Genomic DNA, 25,749 nt, shown 5'->3' with positions numbered 1-25,749 from the left:
CTTTTTAAACAGGGGACCAGTTCACTGTCCCTCAGACATTCCACACATGCGACTGCGGTTCCGGGCGAGTCGGCTGCTAAGCAGGACAGGCAGCGGCGGCAAAAACACCCGGCGGGCCGGATAAATGTTTTTGGTGGGCCGCATGTGGCCCACGGGCCATAGTTTGAAGACCCCTGCTCTAGACACTAATTATTACTAAAAGTAGCATAATGTACATTTATATTCGTGTCCTCTCTAATACAGAAGTCTGATTTTGTCATTCTCAGTTCATTTGGTTTGGATGAGACTGACATTAACCCAGCTTGAAGGATAGAGAGGCATATGACTCAGGACAGACCAACCAGACTCCATAAAACTCAATTCTTATATTTTCGTTGGAACTATTGGGAAAAAAAAAAAAGCATGCTCTTCCACCTGAATTGTTGGCAAAAGAAGACGTAAACCTAGAACTACGGACAACCATTCTATCACCATGAGGGAAGAGCCTGCTCAAAAATTGAGCCAATACAGATAAAACAAAGCCAAAAAAGAAAGCTCTTACCTGCTGACATCATTTGAGTTCCTGGATCACACTTATGTCTGAAGCCATAGGCTTTTCAGATATGGAATCAAGCCTGGCTGGCATGGTTCAGTGATTGAGAGTTGACCTATGAACCAGGAAGTCACGGTTGGATTCCCAATCAGGGCACATGCCTAGGTCGTGGGCTCGATCCCCAGTGTGGGGCGTGCAAGGGGCAGCCAATCAATTATTCCCTTTCCTCATTGATGTTTCTATCTCTCTCTCTCCCTCTTCTTTCCTCTCTGAAATAAATAAAAGTATATTTTGAAAAAAAGATATGAATTCAATACATCTTTCTTTTCCTTCAGCCAGTTATCAACTAAAAGAAAGTCCCTCCTAGGAAGAGATATCCTAAAGAATTAGACTAAGCCCTAACTGGTTTGGCTCAATGGATGGAGCGTCGGCCTGCGGACTCAAGGGTCCCAGGTTTGATTCCGGTCAAGGGCATGTACCTTGGTTGCGGGCACATACCCGGTGGGGAGTGTGCAAGAGGCGGCTGATCGATGTTTCTCTCTCATCAATGTTTCTAACTCTCTATCCCTCTCCCTTCCTCTCTGTAAGAAATCAATAAAATATATTTTTTTTAAAAAAAGAATTAGACTAAGAAGCACTCATGGTTCACACTTCTAAGTTGGTGAGAAGAATCAGTTACTACAGTCACATAGCTCATGTTTTAATCTTAAAAGATCTCCTTCTGTTTGCAATATGGAGAGTCTCTAGCAAGCATCATAATTCCATGTTAGGATGTTATTGTTTATTTCTTAACTTGGGTATATTTTTATTTATTGTAAATACATTAGAGTATTCAAGATTTTCCCCATTCATAGGAATCTCTGGTAGAGAGTACATTTCTTTACTAATAAAGAGAAATATTCACATGAACAGAAATATCAGGATAGAACATTATAAACTTTTATAGGTTATTTACTGATGTATAGGTCATAAATATTAATAAGAAAGAAATTAAATTAAAAAGTCATGAAACCAGTTATCTTTTTATCCTCATCACCCAGCTTGGTATCTGGAACTTTACATATTTGTTGAATAAATAAGTGTATGAATGAATGCCGGGGTCCAGCCCCAGCAGGTCCAGGGGTCCCCAAAGGTGTGTACGGAGTCGGCGAAGAAGGAATGACACGGAGACAGCGTTCAGTTGATCAGCAGCCTAGCCAGGATCTCTAGCCAAGTTCTGGTCAGGCTCTCCAGCGAAGTTCTGGTTAGAATCTCCAGCCAGGTTCTGTGTCCATGTTCTCTTGCTAGGTTCTCCAGCCAGGTTCGCCAGGTTCTCCAGCCAGGTTCAGTCACCAGGTTCTAGTCAGGTTCTCTTGCCATGTTCTATAGTCAGGTTCAGTCCAGGATCTTTTGCCATGTTCTCTCGCTAGGTTCTGTCTCTAGGTTCTGTTGCCAGTTTCTGTCCAGGATCTTTTGCCATGTTCTCTCCAGCGAAGTTCTTCTGTCTCTAGGTTCTGTGTAGGTTCTGTCTTCTAAGTTCTGTCTCTAGTTGTCTTGTTACATCTGTATTTATACCAGTTGATTCCAATCCTATCAATCTCCACTCCAAAGGTTAGGGCGTTTCTTATCTCCATTCCAGGGAGTAAAGATTATGTAGCTTAAGCATGATTGTTCGTAGTTAAAGTGATTAATTACCCGCCTGGCACTTAGTTAAGAGGTTTTATTCCCTCCCTAACTTCAGGGGGAAATCCCTACCTGGGGAAACAACCTTTCTCAGAGACCTTGGTTAAAACACATAGTGCCAAGAAGGTGAGCAAACATATTAAGAACAGTATGCCATATATGCCAGGTCCCTTGAAACAGCAAGGATGGACCGGCTCCCGGCAAATGAATAAAGAAAGAAAGAAATGAATGAAAACATTATTGGGAAATCATTACCTAACATCTAACTCTTGGATTTTTCCTATATAACATTATTATTTTGTTGATTCCGCTTCTCTGCTAAAGTGTAAGGCAAAACTGCAACTTGGAATCATTGTATGTTATCAGTATAAATCTGAAGAATACACTAACACTTTTACAAATAATCCACTCTTGCTTTCAGGAGATTTTGCAAATGACACACTTCTCATTGCCAGTAGAGAAACAAAAATGTTCCCCTTATTTTCCTTTTCTTTTGTTAGTAAGGCTTTTAGCAAAGGAAAGTGAGTGATAAAGTCACATGGCCTAGATTCCATTTGGAATGTTTTAGTAAATATGAGTTTCTAATTTATTTAGATCTTTTTGCAGACTTGGAAAATATGCAATATCCACATAGTTGCCATAGAAAGGAAACTTACTCAGATTATTCTAGTCATTCGTTACGAATCTCCACAATAAACTGTCAATGTAAACACTACCATCAACTTTTCAAAAATGAATCAATTGAGAATTGAGATGGATTATTGACCCTTATACAGCAAATTACCGGGCCTAGAGCACAAAGCACCTGGCTTCCATATTTACGAGACCACAAAATCATGGCTGTATTCCAAACCACAAAGACAAGAAATAACACCAAAGTCCCACCAATAGAAAAGGCTCTTAGAGGACTCTTTTCCCTCTGGCAATGTCTGGGTTGATGTCCGTCTGACTCTTCCCTGATTCTTCTAGTGCTACAATATATGCGACCAGATTCTCTCAAACACGGACATGTGGTCACTTTTAAACTCAGTCATTAATACTACTCCCATGAAACTGTATTCAGATTATGAACCTACTGGGAAGGTTCTGATTTCTCTATGGTACCTCACACATTTGTAGCATTGGTCAGTGCAAAGTATTAATGAAAGTATCACAACTATCAGAAAGGAAAGAAAATATGGTCTTATCTTTTTCTGTAGGAACTCTGTATCTTGGAAAATATACTAGTTAATTCTCAGAATAACCTTGCAAAAGATATTGACAGATTTGTCTTATTGAAAGAATAAAGAAACAAAAGTTATTATGCCTCCTGAGTCACAGAACTTAGAACTGAAAGAAATCCTAAAAATTAGCAATCTGAGGCTTCTATCATGTATCATTTTTATTTCTATTATGTACCAAGCACTGCACTAGAAGTTGAGGATAAAACAAAGAGAGACATGAAAATTGGGGACTATGAGGTTACATGACTTGTCTAAGACTGCTCAGCTACACTGAGGCAGACATGGTCCATCTCTCAGGCCAGTGCCTCTATTTCCAGATCACATTAGCCTAAGGTTCCAGAATAAGGTTGTGGATTTCTCATATCAAAGACCTACTCTATCCCACCTAACATGTTGTGTCTTTACTAGTACCTCTAATCTGATATGCAAAACTGATTACTCTTAAAATATAGTTTTTAAGGTTTTTATTAACTGATCATATATTAACCTGAAATAGGTAAGAAAGGGTTTCAAATATCTTTTTTGGAGACAGCAAGATATAGTGGAAAGAATGAAGACTCAGGATCAGGATGGACCTATTTATTAGCCTAGGGAAACTCATTTAACCTCTGTGACACTTGGTTTCTTTGTTTTTTTAAGTATACAACAGAAATGATAATGCCTACATTACAAGAGTGTTGTGAGGTTAAAAATAATGCTATAAAATAAAAACATTTATTGGACTTGCCCTAACTCATACTTAGGATAAGTCCAATAAATAGTAACTATTATTTTTTTTATTTCTTTAAATATCACACTCCAGTATTAGAAGAGATTGTTCTATTTTTGGCATGCAAGTTTTCTTTCCATTATTCCATTGGTCTGAGACAAGGAAATTCTGCAACAAGTCTTTAATCATTCTAATAAATTATGCTCCCAAGCTCAGTAGTCATTCTTCTAGCTAGCTAACTGTTCATCCTCTAATTGCCTGCCCACAACTCCACACATTATAATATATGTAACTCTCTGGTCAAAATGCCACTGTACCCACATTCACTTCCTTTCCCCACTCCCATATGTTGGCTTTTCCCGTTAACCTCTCTGGTTTATTTTCAAGTAGATACAGCGGGAAGTGACTAAGCATTTTGTAGGCAATGCACACAGCAGGAAGAGTACAGGCTTCAGAGACAAATCAGGTTCCAGTCTTAGCTCCTCCACTTTGGAATTTCCATCCAGACGGGTGAATTCAGACAAGGGCCTTGGTCTCTTGAGTCTCGGTTTTCCTTCTCTGTAAAATGGAGATGATAAACTTCCTAACATTGTGTAGGTTAATGAGACCATATACATGCAAAGCATCTAGCACAAAGAAACTCTCAAGAAATAGAAACGATTTTTATTTTGAAGAGTATTTTACCTGTTCCTTCTCAAGTGAAATTGTCAGATATTTTACTTTGACTACGTCAAGCTCTCTTATAGAGAATAGGACCTTATTTTTTTTTATCACAGACAACCTGAATATTTTCCTGAAACCTACATGCAAAGAAGCACCCTAACTAGCATCACTGACCTCACAGGACTTTGACTGCAGCTAACATTTTATCATGCTTGATAATTCAAGTGCCTACATTCAGACTCTCATTTTTAGAAACAAACGAATGTGTATTATGTAAAGGTTCATAGACACCTTACTTTCAGAAGAACAGGCCAGGTTTCAATATGAAGAAGGCAGTAACTTTTTCTTCTGTTATCTCTTTCATGAAGTACTTTAACCATAACATATAACATTGGCTTTATCAGCAATCCCGCTCTGCTCCACCAGTTTAAATTATTGAAATTGGATAAACACTTTTCAGAAAAACTACAGTGAATCACCTGGGCTCAACTGCTCACACCATTACAAGTGCTAACTTACTTTATTTTTCAATTTGTTTAGGTGGGGGGGGGGGGGGTGTTCGAGGGTTTTTTTGAGCTTTTATTAAAAAGTACCATTAGGTATGTTTATGGAAAAGATAAAAAGATTACAAAGGGAGCTGTTTAAAAAAATCTTCGTCAATCTAAGTAGTATCAGATGAAATGCACAATTAAAGGCCACAAAATATTAAGTATCAGTTTATTTAAATTTCTAAAAGATGTAAAAATAGACAACTTTTCTTTGTAATAGAAAGAGCATTAAGATGTAGAGTCACACGACCTAGTCCGGTGTGAAATTCAGAAACTTCTGTAATCCCTCTGGACCTCCCGTTCCTCATGTGTAAAAGAACCAGAATATTACTTGTTCTTCCTAACCTTCAGAAAGTATGATTGAGAAGCAAATGGTCTTGATTTAAAATATAAATTCTTTAAGTGTGGCCAACATTAAAATAGTAAATTCATTATGGTAACTAGAACACTATAGTTCAGGATAATAATTAGAAAGGAAGTGGCAACATGCAGTAATTTGCCAAATATTAATATAAAGCAAAAACAGAAGTAGGATTTCTTTAGTTGGAAAGGAGAAATAGAACTTCTATTCTTAACTAAAATGATGTCTCTATACTAGCTTTTGAATATTGTTAAAAATATCACCAGAGATCAAAATGCAAGATAAATTTCTATATTTCAGAAAACCTACTTGAATATACTTTAAAACAAGAGTACAACAAAATAGAATATACTTCAAATGTTGAATATACAAACTATTATAGTTCAAATTTGAACACTGGTACTTTCCTCTTAAACTTAAAAAAAAAAAAAAAAAAAGGAAATAAAGAAAGAAAACTCCAGGTATTAAGAATTACCTGACAAAAATTTATGCTGAGCCTTAACTTCCACTTAAATATTATGTACACGTCTGTTTTTCCTTTTAGTAAGCTAGATACTGGCTTCAGAGTTGGTGGGACTTGTGGAAGAGGAAGAAAAAATAACCCATTCGGAACTATTCTAAAAATTGTCTTTTGGCAGAATAGCAGGTATCCAAGTGAAAAACAGGAAGGTCATTTTGTTGCTGTGTTTTGGGTGTATTTTTTCTAAAATTTCAATTATTTCCTGTTCCCCTTCTACATATACCTCAGTCACCACTCCTGGGTGGAGATGGGCAGAGGCTCTGAGCTGGGCTCCTCCGGCTTCTCGGCAGCCAGCCGCCTTCTTGTGGCTGCAGCAAGGCTTGAAGAGGTGCATGTCAATGAGGACTTCCCCACAGCAGCCTTTATAGATAATCCCACAACATATTTTCTGTCTTCTCCAGTACGTGAGATCTAAAAAGGCTGGAGCCCGAAGCCACCTCTGTATCTGAGCCATCATCTGATTGGTTACTGTAACAAGGAGACTGAGCTGGGGAGGCACTTGAGGTGGTACTGTGAGCATCAGAATTATGACGTTTAAATTCCTTCTGTAGTTTGCTGATCTGGTTGATTTTATCCTGTTTCCAAATAGAGTTTTCACTTTCTTTGGTTTCAGTGTAGTCTTCAGGCTGGGTCCTGCCCTTGCATCTACCGCGTGATTCCAGTGTTGTTTTTTATCTTGCTGGCAATTTCTTATTACAGATGTCTCCTGAACGTGTCTCATGCAACCCAAAACAGCTCTGGAAATCCTTCTCATAGAGTTACTGTCCGTGAATCGAGAACTGGAGGACTTAGCTCTGCAAATACAGCAGCCTTCTATACTTCGGTACATCTTTGGCTTGTGAAAACCATCTTTTTTTCTAGGCAATAGTCTTCCCAAAACAGCCGTTCCACGCGCAGTAACGTCTCGTCTCGAGGCGTGGAGTGCACGCCAGGCCAGCCCCTCCGCCACTCGATCCCTCCTCCTCAACTGCCTTCTCTAGCAATTTGTTTAGTTTTGAGACAGTGAAATTCATAGCTTTGCACTGGCACTTTAAGCTCTGACTTTATGATACTAATAAATTATTATTATTAACATAAACAATAGATTTTTTTAAAGCAGTCAATACAAATGAAAGATTCTTTCTGTTGCCAATCCAAAAGACAAATTCTTGAAAATTCTTCACTCCTTTAAGCAAACTCTTTCTACCAGCAGAAAAAGTAACGGGCATTCCTCCTCCTGCCAAATTATCAATTTCAAAACCTGAACAAATATGAGAATAGAGGCCCTTTGATACATAACAACTGTCTTGTGAAAAAGGAAACAGAAAATGTTAGGATGTCCCACTGTCTAATGAGAATTATTCACAGGAGATATTATGGTTTCTTGCCTGGACGATGGCCACTTCAAACCAAAAGGGTTGAAGTAAGCCTAGTTGGGTAATTTCCGATGAATTTCTTTTGAATGTTTTTTGATAAAACATGGTGTCAGGGTAAAAACTTTAAGATGTGGAAAGGTTATTCTGGAGATCATCCGCCCTGGGTAATGTGGTATCTAGAGACCTGATAAGGTTAATCCAAATTATCCGGAGATTACCCCTGAGACAGCAAATGGTTCCATAAACATCACCACTGCTCTCCCAAGCAGAGAAATTATATGCTTCACTTTTGTCAGCATTTTCAAGGAGACTAAACCTGAAAATGTCAGTGAAATGAAGACCTGGGTTTATAGGCAGAGCTGTCACTGGACCACTGAATTATGAGGCTAGCCTTTCAGTAGCCGCCAAGTTATAAGTCAAGTGTTTCTAGGTCAGCTTTCCCCTCTCACAAAACCCATGATGAAATTTCAAAGGTTTTTATGTGAAGTTTTCGTTAACTTAGGTTGGCTTGAAAAAGGCAGGGCAAAATGTGAAATTTCATTATCTTTGTCCATTGTTTTCTGCCTTTTTTGCTGCAATGCTTGTACGATCTTACATGGATAATCAATTATTTTGGGGCACAGGGGGGAAGCAGGGTGAAAAGGCTAACAGGATAAAACATTTAGGGCATTTGCCACACAGTATTCAAGAACTAAATAACTTCTTTTTCCTCTTACATTTTAATACTTTTAACTTATAAGCTATTTAAAACTAAGTTGAAATAGTTTACATTTTTTCAGAATTATCATACGTGTTATATAAGATTATATGCGGTATATGGAAAAAAGTACAAATTTACAGATCATTAACTAAAATCCTTTATTATCTGGCACACAGTAAATGCTCAATAAATGTTCATTGGCAAATTCTTTTCAATTTCTGTGTAAAAACAAAGCCAACGTATAAGTATTACCATGTGCAAATTGTATTATTTCCATACCTAAGTGACTACTTATATAGCTGTTTGGACAATGAAAAGATTAAATATATCCAGATATGTGAACATGAAAAGACATTATTATTTAAAAAAAAATCACTATATTGGTATAATTTAGTGATTTTGTTTACCTTCCTGTCAAATTACCTAATTCTAGCACCAATATGGGGACATTATTCTATAAAGGCCAAAATTATTATAGTTCTCTATTTCATCCTAAACAAACAAAGACTAAACAATCCATTTGTTTCTTTCCAGTTCCACTGCTATCACCCTGTACATCCTTCTAGCATTTTCTGTCAAGACTATTGCTATAGTTTCCTAACTGATCTTTCCAAATTCTCACTAGCCCATCTAACCTCTGAACAAATTACTGTGAGTGGCTTTATTCAATATGCATGTCTGACTACATCATTTTGCCTTACTCTTGACATTTCAGTAGTTCCTTGTTCAGAGCCTATCACATTCATGAAAGGCCACAAATTTAAAGTTTTGCGTACACTATTCCCCCGTCTGAAATTGTCTCCTTCCTTCACTCTCCAACACCTCTGCAGTGTTATCTCCTGGTCATTCTTCAGATCTCAGCTCAAGTGCCAGGAAGCCTTCCTTGGCCTCTCTTAAATAGATTTCTCCTAAGATACATTCTTCCAACACCATGATCTTACCCCAGTTATAATTATTCTTTTATTTACAGAATTTTTAGATTAATATATCTCCCCACCAGATGAAGTAATAAGAGAAGAAATACATTTTCATCTGGGGTGTGGAACGACTATGTGTGTGTGCGCACATACTTTCTCTTCACCCAGCACAGTTGGCTGGCATGTATTGGAAGCTTAATAGATATCTGTTTAATGAATGAATATTCTTTATACCATACCATGCTGCCTCTAAGAAAAATATGAACAGATGTTAATTATAATCTATGTTTTAAAGAACATTATATCCAAATCCTAATCTGTATTGGCACAAATTATCTAAAACTAACAAAATACTTTTAAAGAAATAGGTATTATGCCAAAATATTGTGACACCCGTTTTTAAAAATCTGTTTTGCTAGTTTCTCCAAGTTTAAAACACAACACTCTAACCTCAGGTGCACTAATCAGCCAGGTGATAAAGCATCAGTGATTTAAGAGAGTATGTGAGATTTTATGCTACAAACAAAATGAACTGAGCCAAAATGTTTGATTGACTTAGTTTTCCATGGCTCTTTAAACATGAGTCACATGGAGGAAAGGTGAGGCATCAATCACTGCTTCCCAGCCATCTAGACATCCTCCAGTGAATCACATTGGTAGTGTGCTTTGGTTCAACCCCTGTCTCACTTGGTCATGTGGATAGAGGCTAAAGAGGAAAGGTCTCTCCCACACCACAATCAATCTTATCATATCGGAATGAGTAAGTAAAAAAAAAAAAATTAGACAAATAATATAATTGTATTATCACATATACTACAAATATTCAACTTCCTAAATATAACGATAAAGAATATCTATATAAGAGGAAATAAAAACAATTTTGTTGTGGTCACAGAAAAACCTCTATGCTCAAGGAAAGGCCATTACTGATCAGTAGTTGAATAGCTAACATGTATACTGTGCTTACTAAAGTACCACTCTGAGTACTATAACATATTTTAACTTACATAATCCTCACAACAGCCTTATGAAATAAGTATTTTATTATTAGCCCCACTTTGCCAATGAGGAAACTGATGTACCGGGAGGTTAAGTAACTTGTCTAAAGTTCCACAACTAGTAAGTGGAAGAACTAGGATTCAAAGCCAAGCAGTCCAGCTCCAGATTCCATGCTCTTAAAAACATTATACAGACTCCCAGTAGTTGTTTATCTTGGATTCCATAATCCTAAACTAATTATATCACTTTAAAACATCCAAAATTTTAATTTTTTCACAGACACTCTAATATGTATGAAACTGCATGTATCCACTTTTCTCAGCATTACAGCAAATACTTAAGTGGAAGAAAGACATCCAAAAGAGAAAAGAAAATTAAAGTAGAGAAGGCCCTCCAATTTGGTATCATAATGATAACATAAAAATAGCTAACATTTTTTTGAGCACCAGGCTAAATACTTTATCAAATTTTCTCATTTAAACTATATAATAACCCTATGAGATAACAGTACCTACTTCCATTTTATAGTTTAAGAAACCTGGGGCTCAGGTTAGTTGAGCAACTTTCTCACAAGGTCACACAGCAAAGTCCAGAGCCTGAAACAAATTGTTTGGGTTCAGAAATTCTAGATTCTGAAAAGCCCCCAGAACTTGAGTAAGTCACTTATGGACAACAAAATAAAAAGGGTGAAAACAGAGCAGAGTTATAGGGGAATGGGGAATAGCTTAAGTAACTAACTGCCAACAGAATGTCTGTACAGGAGACGGAGAAGGAGGAGAACAATTTAATCACCAATTCATATAGAAAAAGAAATGTTGTAAATGAAGTTTAGAGCAGGTTTGTTAGGGCAACTTTTAAAGAAGTTAGAGATGTAACAGTAAAAACTTACACAAATGACAAATATTTATCAAAAAAAGAGACATACTGTTCTCCACAGTGGCTGCACCAGTCTGCATTCCCACCAGCAGTGCACAAGGGTTCCTTTTTCTCTGCATCCTGGCCAGCACTTGTCATTCTTTGATTTGTTGATGATAGCCATTCTGACAGGTGTGAGATGGTACCGCATTGTCGTTTTGATTTACATCTCTCTGATAATTAGTGACTTTGAGCATGTGTTTATATGTCTCTTGGCCTTCCTTCTGTCTTCTTTCAAAAAGTATCTATTTAGGTCCATTGCCCATTTTTTGATTGGGTTGTTTATCTTCCTTTTGTTAAGTTGTATGAGTTCCCTGTAAATGTTGGAGATTAAACGCTTATCAGTGATAACATTGGCAAATATATTCTCCCATGCAGTGGGCTTTCTTGTTGTTTTATTGATGGTTTCTTTTGCTGTACAAAAGCTTTTTATTTTGATGTAGTTCCATTTGTTTATTTTCTCTTTAGTTTCCATTGCCCTAGGAGCGGTATCAGTGAAGAAATTGCTTCAGCATATGTCTGAAATTTTGCTGCCTGTGGATTCCTCTAGTATTTTTAAGGTTTCACATCTTATGTTTAAGTCCTTTATCCATTTTGAGTTTATTTTTGTGTATGGTGTAAATTGGTGGTCTATTCTCATTTTTTTGCATGTATCTGTCCAATTTTCCCAACACCATTTATTGAAGAGACTGTCTTGACTCCATTGTATGTTCATGCCTCTTCTATCCAATATTAATTGAGCATAGTGGTTTGGGTCAGCTTCTGGGTTCTGTATTCTATTCCATTGATCTATCTGTCTGTTCTTGTGCCAGTACGAGGCTGTTTTGAGAACAGTGGCTTTGTAATACAGCTTGATATCTGGTATTGAGATCCCACCTACTTTGTTCTTCTTTCTCAGGATTGCTGAAGCTATTCGGGGTCTTTTTTTATTCCAGATGAATTTTTGGAAAGTTCATTATAGGTCTGTGAAATATGCCGTTGGTATTTAATGGGGAGTGCATTGAACCTATAGATTGCTTTGGGTAGTATGGACATTTTAATGATGTTGATTCTACCAATCCATGAGCATGGTATGTCCTTCCATCTGTTTATGTCTTCCTCTATCTCTTTTTTCAGTGTCCTATAGTTTTCCACATATAGGTCTTTTACCTCCTTAGTTAAGTTTATTCCTAGGTATCTTAATTTTTTTGGTGCGATGGTAAATGGGATTGCTTTTTTAATCTCTCTTTCTGTAAATTCACTATTGGTGTATAGAAATGTCATAGATTTCTTGGCATTGTGGAGAACAGTATGGAGTTTCCTCAAAAAACTAAAAATGGAACCCAGTAATCCCACGTCTAGGAATACATCCCAAGAAACTAGAAACACCAATCAAAAAGGATATATGCACCCATATGTTCATAGCAGCACAATTCACCATAGCTAAGATTTGGAAACAGCCTAAGTGCCCATCAGCAGATGAGTGGATTAAAAACTGTGGTACATTTACACAATGGAATACTACACTGTGGTAAAAAAGGAATTCTTACCATTTGCAACAGCATGGATGGAACTGGAGAGCATTATGCTAAGTGAAATAAGCCAGTCAGAGAAAGATAAATATCACAATATCTTATTTATGGAATATAATGAACAACATAAACTGATGAACAAAACAGATCCAGAGACAGAGAAGCATCAATCAGACCATCAAACCTCAGAGGGGAGGTAGGGGAGGGTGGGGCTAAGGGGGAGAGATCAACCAAAGGACTTGTATGCATGCATATAAGCCTAACCAATGGACACAGACAACAGTGGGGTAAGGGCATGCATGGAGGGGTGGGGGGAGGGTTAATGGGGGGATAAGGACACATATGTAATACCTTAATCAATAAAGAAACTTAAAAAAAAGAATATAATAAAAAAAAGAAAAAGAGATATGACAATAAAATAATAATAGCAATAATTAAGATACTGTTTACTAAGGATTGGTCATTATTCTAAGGACTTTGAGGAAACTTAGACACATAGAATTTAAGTACCATAACATATAAGAAGCAATTCAGGCAATTTATTTATGCTACACTTACCTTTAACATATTCATAGTGGAAGTCTGCATTTATCTGTTGTATTTAGGTGTACATATACTTGCATGTGTGACTTCATATGACAAATGCAGATTACCTGCAACCATTTTCATTATGCTTTTTAAATAATACTTTAAGTCTGTATAATTCTATTTTAAATAAGGGATTGTGCTAATTTTCTGTTAAAGTAGATTTTAATATGAAACTTAAAAGAAACTAGTGAACAATAAATAGCAAACCATACACATGAATCCTAACTTTAATGATAGTTCAAATCCCTGCTATTTATTTTAATCCATAATTTTTCAAGTCTTCATTCTTCTTTCTTCCTTGCTTTTTTCTCTCATTCTTCAGTCCAAAAGTCACTGGGCAGACCCCATCCATAATGGTGGTTTTTCAGGAGAATGACATTGGAACTGGGCAGAAAAGGCAGCCTGAGCAACTCAGTAATGGAGCCCCATAAAGACGGTGTTGAAACCAGGTAGCAGGGGCAGCCTGGCTACAGCTGGTAGTAAGAGTCCAGTTGAAGATGATGTTGGAGTACAAAAGCAGGAACAGCATAACAAGGTCAGAAGCTGGCTACATACAAAGGATTAAACAATTATGTAAATACATTGATGATAATGGGAGCCAGGTTTCTCAATAATTGAGAAGAAACTTGTGGCATTTAATTGAAATTGGAGTTATCAGTAAGGTATGAAACAAGAAATCAATCACAAGAAAAAAATGCAAAACACAAAGCTATGGAGGCTAAATAACATGTTATTAAACAATGAATGGGTTCACAATGAGATCAAGGAAAAAATCAAAAGATACCCGGAAACAAATGAAAACACCACAAACCAAAATCTATGGGGGACACCTAAAGCATTCCCAAAAGGGAACTTCATAGCACTACAGGCCTATCTCAAAAAATAAGAAAAATCTCAAGTAAATGGTCTAAGTTTACACTTAAGAAACAAGAAATAAAACAATAAACAAAGCCCAAAGTGAGTAAAGAAAATAATAAAGATAAAAGCAGAAATAAACAAAATAGTTGCTTTTTAAAAAAAAAAATACAAAAAATCAATGAAACCAAGAGCTGGTTCTTTGAAGAGATAAACAAGATTGACAAACCTTAAACAAGACTCATCAAGAAAAAAAAACAGAGGATCCAAGTAGGTAAAATCAGAAATGAAAGAGAAGTAACAACTGATATCAAAGAAATACAAAGGATTGTAAGAAAATATCACAAACAACTATATGTCAACAAATTGCACAATCTGGATGAAAGGATAAATTCATAGAAACATACAATCTTCCAAACTGAATCAGGAAGAATCAGAAAATCTGAATAGACCCATTACAACTAATGAAATTGAAGCAGTAATTAAAAAAAAAAAAAAAAAAAAAAAAAAAAAAAAAAAAAAAACTCACAACAAGCAAAAGCCCTGGACTGGATGGCTTCACAAGTGAATTTTACCAAACATTCCAAAAAATTCAAGAGAAGGCAAAATTTCCAAAGCTTATTTTATGAGGCTGGTATTATCCTAATTCCAAAATCAGAAAAGACACTACAAAGAAAGAAGATTATAGGCCAAGATTCCTAATAAATGCTAAAATCCTCAACAAAATATTAGCAAACCAGATCCAGAAATATATTAAAAAGATCATACACCATGATCAAATGGGATTTATTCCAAGGAAGCAAGATTGGTATAATATCCACAAATCAATAAATTTGATACATCTATAAACAAAATTATAAAATCCAGCACATATTCATGATAAAATCTCTCAGCAAAGGGGAATAGAGGGAACATACCTCAACATAATAAAGGCCATATATGACAAACCCACAGCCATACTTAATGAGCAAAAACTAAAAGTGTTTCCCTTAAGATCAGGAACAAGATGGATGTCTGCTTTCACCACTCTTATTCAACATAGTGAAAGTCCTAGCCACAATAATCAGACAAGAAGAAATAAAAGGCATCCAAATTGGAAAGAAAGAAGTAAAACTGTAATTATTTGCAGATGACATGATACTGTATAGAGAGAAACCTAAAGATTCTACCAAAAAACTACTAAAACTGATAAATGAATTCAGTAAAGTAGCAGATACAAAATAAATATCCATAAATCAGGTGCATTTTTATAATCTACTAGAGGCCCGGCACATAAAATTCGTGTGCGGGTACGGTCCCTAGGTCCAGCCTGCAATCAGGGCCATCTTCCCCGGCTGCCCGCAGCTGCCCCTCGTCCCCTGCCACCCACCCCAGGTTCCCCATTTGCCATTGGGTGATCGGAGCCTGACGGCCGGGGGAAGGGACCAAGAGGTCAGCCCTTCCCATCCGCTCGCCAGCCCTACTCCTGCTGCAGGGTGCCCTCTGTGTGGGGGGCCACTGGCAGGGCGGGGGCCTTGGCCTGGTGCCACCGCATCCCCCACCACCCACCCCCGGTTCCCTGTTCGCCACTGGGTAATCGGAGCCTGCTGGCCAGGAAAGGAACTGAGAGGTGGTCAGTGTGCCTCAGAGTGACTGGTCGAGCGGTCATTCTGGTCATTCTGCCATTAGGATCAATTTGCATATTACCCTTTTATTATATAGGATATAATAAAAGCCTAAGTGACCCTTACGGCGGAACAACCAGAATGACCAGTTGCTATGATACACACTGACCACCAGGGGGCAGATGCTTAATGCAGGAGCTGCCCCTGGTGGGCAGTGTGCTCCCACAGTGGAGCGTCACTCAGCCAGAAGCCAGGCTCATGGCCAGCAAGCGCAGCAGCAGTGGTGGGAGCCTCTCCCACCTCTGCGGCAGCACTAAGAAGCAGTGAGCCAAGTGGTAAGGAGCAGTGAGCAGGCAGGCAGTAAGGAGCAAGGGGTCCTGGACTGCGAGAGGAATGTCCAACTGCTGGCTTACGAGGAGCGGGCCTAAAACCAGCAGGTGGACTTCCCCCGAGGGGTCCCGGGCTGCGAGAGGGCACAGGCCAGACTGAGGGACACCCCCACCCCCAAGTACATGAATTTCGTGCACCGGGCCTCAGTAAACTATAAGAAAGGGAAAATAAGAAAACAATCCTATCTATAATTGCATAAAAAAGTAATACCTACAAACAAATTTAACCAAGGATGTAAAAAAATCTATACTTGGAAAATTACAAGACACTGAAGAAAGAAAAGAAAATAGGTGGCAGCATTTAGCATGTTCATGGATAGGAAGAATTAACACCATTAAAATGTCCATACTACCCAAAGCAACATATTGGTTCGATGCAATCCCTATCAAGACCCCAATGGTGTATTTCACAGAATTGTCCCAAATTTCCAAAAATGTAAATGGAACCACAAAAGACCTCAAATGCCTCAGCAATTGAGAAAGAATAGCAAAGTTGGAGGTATCATGCTACCTGATTTCAAACTACAGTACAAGGCCATAGTAATCAAACAGCATGTTACTGGCATTAACACAGACATATAGATCAATGGAACAAAATAGAGAGCCCAGAAATCAACCCACACCTTTATGGGTAATTAATATTGACAAAGGAGGCAAGAACATACAATCCAATTAAAAAATGATTAAAGGGTCTGAGTAGACACTTTTCCAGGAACGACATACACATGGCCAATACACATATGAAAAGATGCTCAACATCACTAATTATCAGAGAAATGCAAACTAAAACCACAATGAGATATCACCTCACACCTGCCAGAATGACTACCATCAATAAATCAACAAACAAGAGCTGGAGAGGATGTGGTGAAAAAGAAACCCTAGTGCACTGTTGATGGGAATGCAGATTGGTGCAACCACTGTGGAAAACAGTATGGAGTTTCCTCAAAAAATTAAAAATGGAACTGCCTTATGACCCAGCAATTCCATTTCTGGGAATATATTTTTAAAAACCTGAAACACTTATTCGAAAGAATATATGCACCCCTATGTTCACTGCAGTGTTATTTACAATAGCCAAGATTTGGAAGGAGCCCAGGTGTCCATCGGTAGATGAGTAGATAAAAAAGCTGTGATACATTTACACAATGGAATACTACTTGGCCGTAAAACACAAGGTAGTCTTACCTTTTGCAAGAGCATGGATAAACCTGAAGAGTATTATGCTAAGTGAAATAAGTTAATCAGAGAAAGACAAATACCATATGACTTAACTTGTATGTAGAATCAAATGAACATAATAAACAAATAGCCCAGCTTATGTGGCTCAGTGGTTGAGTGTCAACCTATGAATCAGGAGGTCATGGTTCAATTCCTGGTCAGGGCACATGCCCATGTTGCAGGCTTGATCCCCAGTATGGGGCATGCAGGAGGCAGCTGATCAATGATTCTCTCTCATCATTGATGTTTCTATCTCTCTCCCTCTCCCTTCCTCTCTGAAATCAATAAAATGAATATATTTTAAAATAAACAAACAAAATAGAAACAGACTCAGAGATACAGAGAACAGACTAACAGCTGTCAGAGGGGAAGGGAGTTGAGGGGCTGGGTGAAAAAGGGTGAAGAAATTAAGCAAAAAAAAAACCAAAACTCATAGACACAGACAACAATATGGTGATTGCCAAAGGGAAGGGGTGTGGGGAGAGGTAGAAGAGGTTAAAGGAGAGTATGGTAACAGAAGGAGACTTTATTTCAAATGGTGAATACACAATACAATATACAGATGATGTCTTATAGAATTGTACACTTGAAACCTATATAATTTTATTAAGCAATGTCACCCCAATATATTCAATAAAAATTTTTAAAAGGATATAAAAAAAGAAATAATTAATTCAAGTATGATATATCAATGAATGCTGAAACTAGTGGGTGAAAGTGTGGTGAGGAACAGGTATTTAGTTCCAAAGTATTTCCACACAAAACACTTACATAATTACAAAGAAAAAAAGCAATTTTACAGTGGAGACTCCTGGAAGCCATTATGTTAATCAAGTGATCAAGATTACACCACCAGCAACGGGCCAAATAAATATCATCTGCCATCCAATTGGAATGCAATGGTAACATATCATCACTTCTGTAATATTTTTGCCCCAAACTGCATAACTTGATCATGAGGAAGCATTTGAAAAACTGAAATTGATGGACATTCTACAAAGTGACTGACCTGTGACCTTAAAATATCTCAAGGATATGAAACTCAAAGGAAGACTAAGGAAGTGCTCCAGATTGGAAAACTCTGGGAAGACATGACAATTGGCTACAGGGTGTGATCCCCTGCTATAAAGGATATCAATGAGGCAATTGGGGAAACATGAATGGGGTCGCTAGGTGAAAAATTTCTGTAAGTTTGACATTTTTGCCAAATAAATTATTTCTAAAACTATCAAATAGATGATTAAATAAGTTTGAATATGACACAGCATAAACCAAATTTTGACATGTGCATTAGACAGAAAGTTCATGAAAAGCTGATGAATCGTTTCTTTACCAAGTAAATACCTAAATAGGCAGAAACATTTACTTTTAATTATATCCTTATTAAAATCTGAGAAATCACCCAGGCCTTCCTTTACACAGTTAGAAACTGAGGCCCAGAAAATAAAAAAAGATAGTGCTATGATTCATCAGACTTACAGAATATTATTTATAATAAAAAAATTTTTCTTTAAAAAACTTCAAGTTATTCTCTTATGTCTTAAAATTATTAAAATAAATGCCTGCTTTTCACAGTACAAATAATGCCTGAAGTAATTTTTGTAAAGGGTAATCAAAATGATACACATTTTTTAGTTACTGACCTGCCCCAAACCCTGTGACTTTATACCAAAAATTTTTTACTCACGTAAAAGGAATTTCGCTATTAATCTTACATTAGAAATGACTATTATTTTAGTATTTTTTCCCTTAAATATCCCATGGACTAAAAGCATGTATAGATCAACATAAAAACAGAATTGAGGTATAGCCCTGGCTGGGAAGATTAATTGGTTTCAGCATCGAACTGATACACCAAGGTTGAAGGTTTGATCCCAGGTCAGGGCACATAACCAATGAATTCATAAATACATGGAGCAACAAATCGATGTCTTTCTCTTCCTTCCATTCTCCCTCCCTTCCTCTCTCTAAAATCAATAAATAAAAAGTTTAAAAAAAAACAGATTTGAGGAAGAAATGAATTCTACAGATACTGTAGTAAACACTGTGAATTTCTCCTTAATCTTACTTAATTCCAGCCCAACTAAGTACTCCTAGTCAAGCATTCTAACCCCTATCCCCTTGCCAATAGTTGGTTCAAGGATGCACAGGCCTCTCAGGGGGTTGTGGGTACAGAAGTGAGTCTTTTCTCCTGGGTGATGCTGATCAAAAAAGGAGCCTAAGGATAGCGCCAAAGCTATGAATGACAAAGTGGACACACAGAACAATCTCAGTGACCAGTAACATTGTTTATCCACTGAATTCACCAACCCTCAAGATTGCTTTATCTCAGGATTGACTATTATAGCAAGTAACAAATATTCTTATTATTTAAACCAGAGATGGGTTTTCTGTTGTAGCCAAAATTATCTTGATATACTAGTATGTACTTCAATGAAAAAAATGTAAGTTCAAAGAAACTTTCCTATAAGAGAATAAATCTTAAAATATGCATAAAAATAAAGTAGATATAGGCCTCGAGAGTTTCCATAACTCAACAAGTTTCTGGAAAGTTAGTACTTTGCAGGTGGATTTTATAAGCAAAGAATCTAGAGGTATCATAGAAGCTACCACCAGGCCTAGTCCACAGAGGGCAAATGAGGGTACGAAGACAACTAAACCAACCAACCAAATTTAAAACTACAGGGGGTTTTTTGTCCTGGGGAAAGCTCCATGTTTCTTATTTAAATAAAACATCAGCAATATATTCTGCCTCGAGAAGCATCGATCAGACCGTCAAACCTCAGAGGGAAGGTAGGGAAGGGAAGGGGTAAGGAGGAGAGATCAAAGGACTTGTATACCTGCATATAAGCCTAACCAATGGACACAGACACCAGGGGTGTGAGGGCATGAGTGGGGGGGTGGAGAATGGGGGGGATAAGGACACATATGTAATAACTTAGTCAATAAAGAAAAAAATAAAATGGAAAAAAAAAACAACAATATATATATATTCTGCCTCAAGGTTTTCTCACAAGTTACTATAATTCAAGGTTTAGCATCCCAAAACATGGGCTAGCCAAGCCCAGGAGATGACAGGTGAGTACAGCAAATAGCCCTATCAAGGACACAGTGGAGAGCAGTCAACATAAGTTGCTTATTAAAAATGTCTGCTCCTAATACCAAACCCAGGGATCATGTCAAAGCACCCACCCCAGTAGCCATCCTTGACCTTTAGGATGGTTAGACAAAACGCTGAATTGGAGAATTGTCAGATGGAATGAAGAGATGAGATAATAGCTGAGAGATAAAGTTAAATGGGTTCCTACCCAGCCAAAGCTATCAGGTTTCCCTGAACTGGCATGTGACTGCATTGAGGTATCAATTTACTTAGGTACTTGCCATTTGTCTGGAAGAAGGTTCCATGTAGGGAGATTTCCATCTGCTGGTGGTTCTCTTCTTAGGGACAGATACCCTTGAAATTTGGGGGCTATGTCTTACCCCAGAGCACACACATTCAGCAAATGGTAGTTTCTTTTTCATTGTTAAAATTAGATTGTCTTTTCTGTTGACTAAACAGATATAAAATTCTCTGGAAGCTGAGCAAGGTATCTCAAAAAAACAAATAAAAGAGAAAAAAAAATGACAAAGCCATTTGCAAGAATAGAAGTTTTTTTTTTTGTCCAAGTGGTACATTAAAATCATACAGATAAAATTGTCTTCATGTTTAAGCAACTATTCACAATTTTTATAAAATGAATAGTGATTCCTACACTTGGGGAAAATAGACAGAAATGTACTGCATTTGAGCACATATTTAAAGAACAAGTCTTAAAATCTCCTGAGTTCTAATCTCTTGGGGAATATGTTTTCCACGTGGTATATAGAAAGAAATCCCAGCTTCCAAGCACAAAGCTGCGACTTCAGCCTTCAAAAACAGAGGTTAAAATTCCCTTTCTTAGTGAAATTCCTTGGAAACATACTTTTGTAGATACAGTTGTACAGGCAAAGTTCAGTAATTAAGGACTCAGAATACGGGTTTTAGACTATGAAATTTCCCTCACAATCGCCCAAGAACATCTTCAAGTCATATGAGTGAATGAACATGAAATGAGGTCATATTATTTCAGTCTCCAGAGCAAGCAACACTCTTCTCTTTGTGAACACTACAGGACCTCTATGTCAGGAAACAGATCCTCAAAACAGACCCCCTTGTGCTATTTTCTTTAATGTACAGTAACAGGCGGTACAAAAAATAAAAGGATATGAATCCTTAAAAAGGAAGGAAACCCTGCCACATGCTACAACATGGATACTAGTAAACCTTGAGGACATTATGCTAAGTGAAATATTCCAGTCACAAAAAACAAATACTGTGTGATTCCACTTATATGAAGGGTTTAAAGTAGTCAAATTCATAGAAACAAAGTAAAAAGGTAGTTGCCAAGAGCTGTGAAGAGGAGGAATTGGTGTTTAATGTGTATAGAATTTCAGATTTGCAAAATGAAAAAGTTATGGAGATCTGTTTCACAATATCAGTATACTTAAACCTACTGAACTGTATACTTACAATGGTTATGATGATAAATTTAATGTTATATTTTGTCACAATAAAAAAGGGTAAGCAAAAATATTAGAGGCTGAAACCATGATTTATAAGCGAAGGTTAAAGGATTTACTAGCACAGTATTTAGTCTAGCAACAGGGAGTATTCAAGGTTGCTTAATCACATGGATTTGAAAATGTCTCATAAAGTGCAAACACTTGACCTGTTTTCTCTACCTTTCCAGTGGACATAAGATGGAAATGAACTAAATCACACAGCGGTGGCAGAATGTAATAAAAAGAACAACCAAACTTGGAGTCAGAAATCACCCTACTTCTACTGCTGAGACCTTGGACAGATTAAGGATGAGAGAGGATTTTGTATCTTTGAGGTAATACAGATTTCAGGGAAAGATGTAACTGCTTTTAACTCCCAGTACTGTGGTTTTGGTTTGGTTTTGTTTTTTTGCTCACTGAATGTATAAATTTGGACCAATTGCTTAATGTCCCTGACCTGTTTTCTCATTTGGAATGTAGGAATAATGGTACCTATCTGACAGGCCTAAGATGAAGCTATATAATTGAACTAACAATGACAAAAATGCACTTAACAGAATGCCTGACACATAGTAGGTTTCAGGAAGTTCTCATTCCTTGAGTCTTCTGCAGTCTGTTTCCTTGTCTGCAGAAAAATGGAGGGTAATACCTAGCTAATAAAATCTATATAAATAAAAGCCCAGCAATCAGAACGGCAGAACAACCAGACAACTGGTGGCCATGACACGCACTGCAGCAGCCAACCAGCCTGATCCAGACCCTGATGGGGGCGGGGCTGGCCAGCCAACCGCCCGCAGCTCCTCCCCACTGCCGGCCCAGTCCGATTGGAGCGGGCCGGCTGGACCCCACCCATGCATGAATTCATGCACCAGGCCTCTAGTCTATATATATAAAGGCCTAAGCAACTGTTACGACCGAACAATCGAAATGACCAGAACAATCAGTCGACCTGTCGCTATCGCATGCACTGACCACCAGGGGACAGATGCTCAATGCAGGAGCTGCCCCCTGGTGGTCAATACACTCCAACAGCCAACTTCCCACGGCCCCTCCCCTTGACTGGCTAACCTCCTGTGGCCCCACACCCCCCCTCCCCTCACCAGTGGCCAACCTCCCGCAGCTTACCCCCCCGCAGCCAGCCAGCCCCCTGATAGGCTTTGATTGCCGGCCAGGCTGAGGAACCCCACCCATGCACGAATTCATGCACTGGGCCTTTAATAATATCATAAAATACCTGATACATGCTCTTTCTTTGCCTTCTCGAGCCTCAACTTCACCATCTGTAAAATGGGCGCAATAATACTTAGGGAAATTTCTAGGGTGATGGTATGGTAAATATCTGAGAGAAGTTTAAGTTAAACAGGTGCAGTCATTTGCCAAAATTTAGCAAATGTTCACATAAGATTTCTGCATTCTCGTATGAAAATTTTACCTAAAAAAAATTATATTGAGCTCTACTTATATATTATACATGCTGGAGTGGTTAAAAGGAAGCATACTGATGTCTACAATTCACTTTGACATGAACCAAAAGAAGATGGATAGAGAGATGGGTAGATATGTGATAGGACAAATATACCAAAATGTTAACGATAGAATCTATGTGGTGGATATGTGGATATTCACTGTAAAATTCTTTCAACTTTTCTGTATGTTTAAAAATCTCCACAAAAAAAATTTCTTTAAATGAACTGGAATAGAATAGAATGAAACAAAATGAACCAAAATATTAGAGTTGAAAAGAATCTTTGAGGTCATCTAGTCTAAAGTTCCATCTAACACAGGAATCTTCTCTACAACCTCCCAAAACAAGTGGGTTGTGCCAGCCTCAGTTTACATATGTGGTGAAAGCTCACAGCTCAAGATAGAATACTGCATCTTTGAGCATAGCTACAAACAGTTACCTTACATTTAGACTATATTTAAGCAGGGGGTATAGAAGAGATGGGATGATTTTGTAAAAGAACTGTAGTCCAAGGAACTAGAAACCTGAGATTTGGTGTGCTTATCTTTTGCCTTCCCAAATTCTTAGCCTCTTGGCTGACTACCTGTTGTCAACTTAACTTACCTGACATGCAGGTTTTTATAGTCATTAATTTATTAATTCACTAAATAATTATTGAGCCTGTAGTATTTATTTTAAAACCTTAATACCTAAATGCCTGAAGGCAAACAGGTAAACAGAATGATCCTGAGATCCCTGTACACTCTAATGTCTATGATTCTAGGTGAAGAATTAAAGAATTAGTTAGTCTGTTCCAAATATATAATCAGTTTATTTGTTTTTAAGAAAGAAACCTTTTTTTTTTAGTGGAGGGAGTTTTATTGGAATTATATATAATTGTTTATTTCTTTTCCCTTTGAAAATAAAGACTAGCTTTCACATTTGAAATTTTTATATAAATGTCATTTTTTTAAAAAGATCATTTTCCTAGTTATGGCCTCGCTCCTAAAAGATTATTTTTGAACTGCAAGCCTCTTCCTTATTATACCATAGCTCCTCCTCGTGGTTGACAGATGTTAAGACCCTTAAATTTTAATCACAAAAAGTTACCAAAAAATTGATGTGACCATATTAAAGTTAATTCTAATATGAAAAACATCAGCATGATTTGTCTTTATTCCAATTCAGCTCAGTCATAGTACTTTTAAGAGAACCCAAATACAATTTTCAATCTCAGGATCTTTCTTGGATCTGTGGGGTTTTAAGGTAGTATATGTTTTAGCTATTCAAATCTAGTTCTAAACAAAAAATTCACTGTTTTCACTTTGATCCATGGTAAATCCAAACTATAGCATACTAAATTATAGACTCTGCCCTACCTTACCTCAACATAATTCTTATCAATGGCTAAAATGAACATATAAAAGGATCTCTTATCAAATTTATGAATAACAATAAGATGAAAGGATAAAGTACCCGGTGACCAAATTACAACCCAAAAATACTTTGACAAGCTGAAAAATTAGATGAAGTTAACAAGATGGGATTTTAAGTGAAAAATCTACCTTAAAAATATAAACATAAAATGTAATTGAAACAAAATAGAAGGTTTTGCATTAAAATTTTCAGAAAATGAACTTCAACCGGATAAGAAAATCATAATTAGCAGCAGCACATGTGAAAATTAATTAACAGTGAGAGGGAAAGGCTCTGTGAAGACATTCAAGCCAATGTCATAGTAAAAAAGAGTTTTTCTTTCTTGGTGTGTGTTTTTTAAATCCATTGCATTTTTAAAAACACAGGTGCAAAGATCCAGTCCCAGGTATTCTGATGCAAGTGGTCTGAGGTAGACTGTGGACATTAGTATTTTTTTAAACTCCCCCAATGTTTCTAATGCACATTTAGAGTTGAGAACACTGGGGCTGTACCTTCCACAGACACTTCACATTTCTTACAATTTTTTTACTCTCTAACAAGTCTCAAGCTTCAGAGAGTAACATCTACATATATTTCACCTTTCATTTATACTACTTAAATGGAAATAGTGTACCCTGCATAATATTAAATTCAAAAGTTAATGCAGTCTGACATAAATCTCAAAACTAGTAGACTGTAAGTTCCATGGACTATGTTGGTCTCATTCATTCCTTAATATGACCCTTTGTTACTTGTTCATACACCTGAATTCCACAAAAGTTATAGAGGACAACTCCCATAACTTATAATTCTGAGAACTACAATTGACTCAAATTGGCTAAATTCTAGATGTTCTCTCCATTTCCAGATGGAGATAAGCTCATTACTCTGGAGGAAGGGGGCAGGGAATCCTCTATTGATTAGCTAACCCTCTACCCTGATTCTATAAAAACTTCAGCGAAGTTGTACATAGGTATTTGAAGGAAGACATGACTAACCAATGAGAAATTTTTGACGCATTAATGCAAAAGGATTA

The 25,749-nt window shown here is 37.2% G+C and overlaps 1 pseudogene; it reads right to left on the bottom strand.

Moving 5' to 3' along the window:
- Positions 1–6,446: 6,446 nt before the first annotated feature.
- The window catches only part of LOC118670827, a 54,948-nt pseudogene continuing 35,645 nt past the window's right edge, over positions 6,447–25,749 (bottom strand).

This window comes from Myotis myotis, unplaced genomic scaffold (assembly GCF_014108235.1).
Source record: "Myotis myotis isolate mMyoMyo1 unplaced genomic scaffold, mMyoMyo1.p scaffold_m19_p_16, whole genome shotgun sequence".
NCBI classification, from domain to species: Eukaryota; Metazoa; Chordata; class Mammalia; order Chiroptera; family Vespertilionidae; genus Myotis; species Myotis myotis.
The sequence above is the reverse complement of the archived record's forward strand: the minus strand, read 5'-3'. Positions and strand labels throughout refer to the sequence as shown.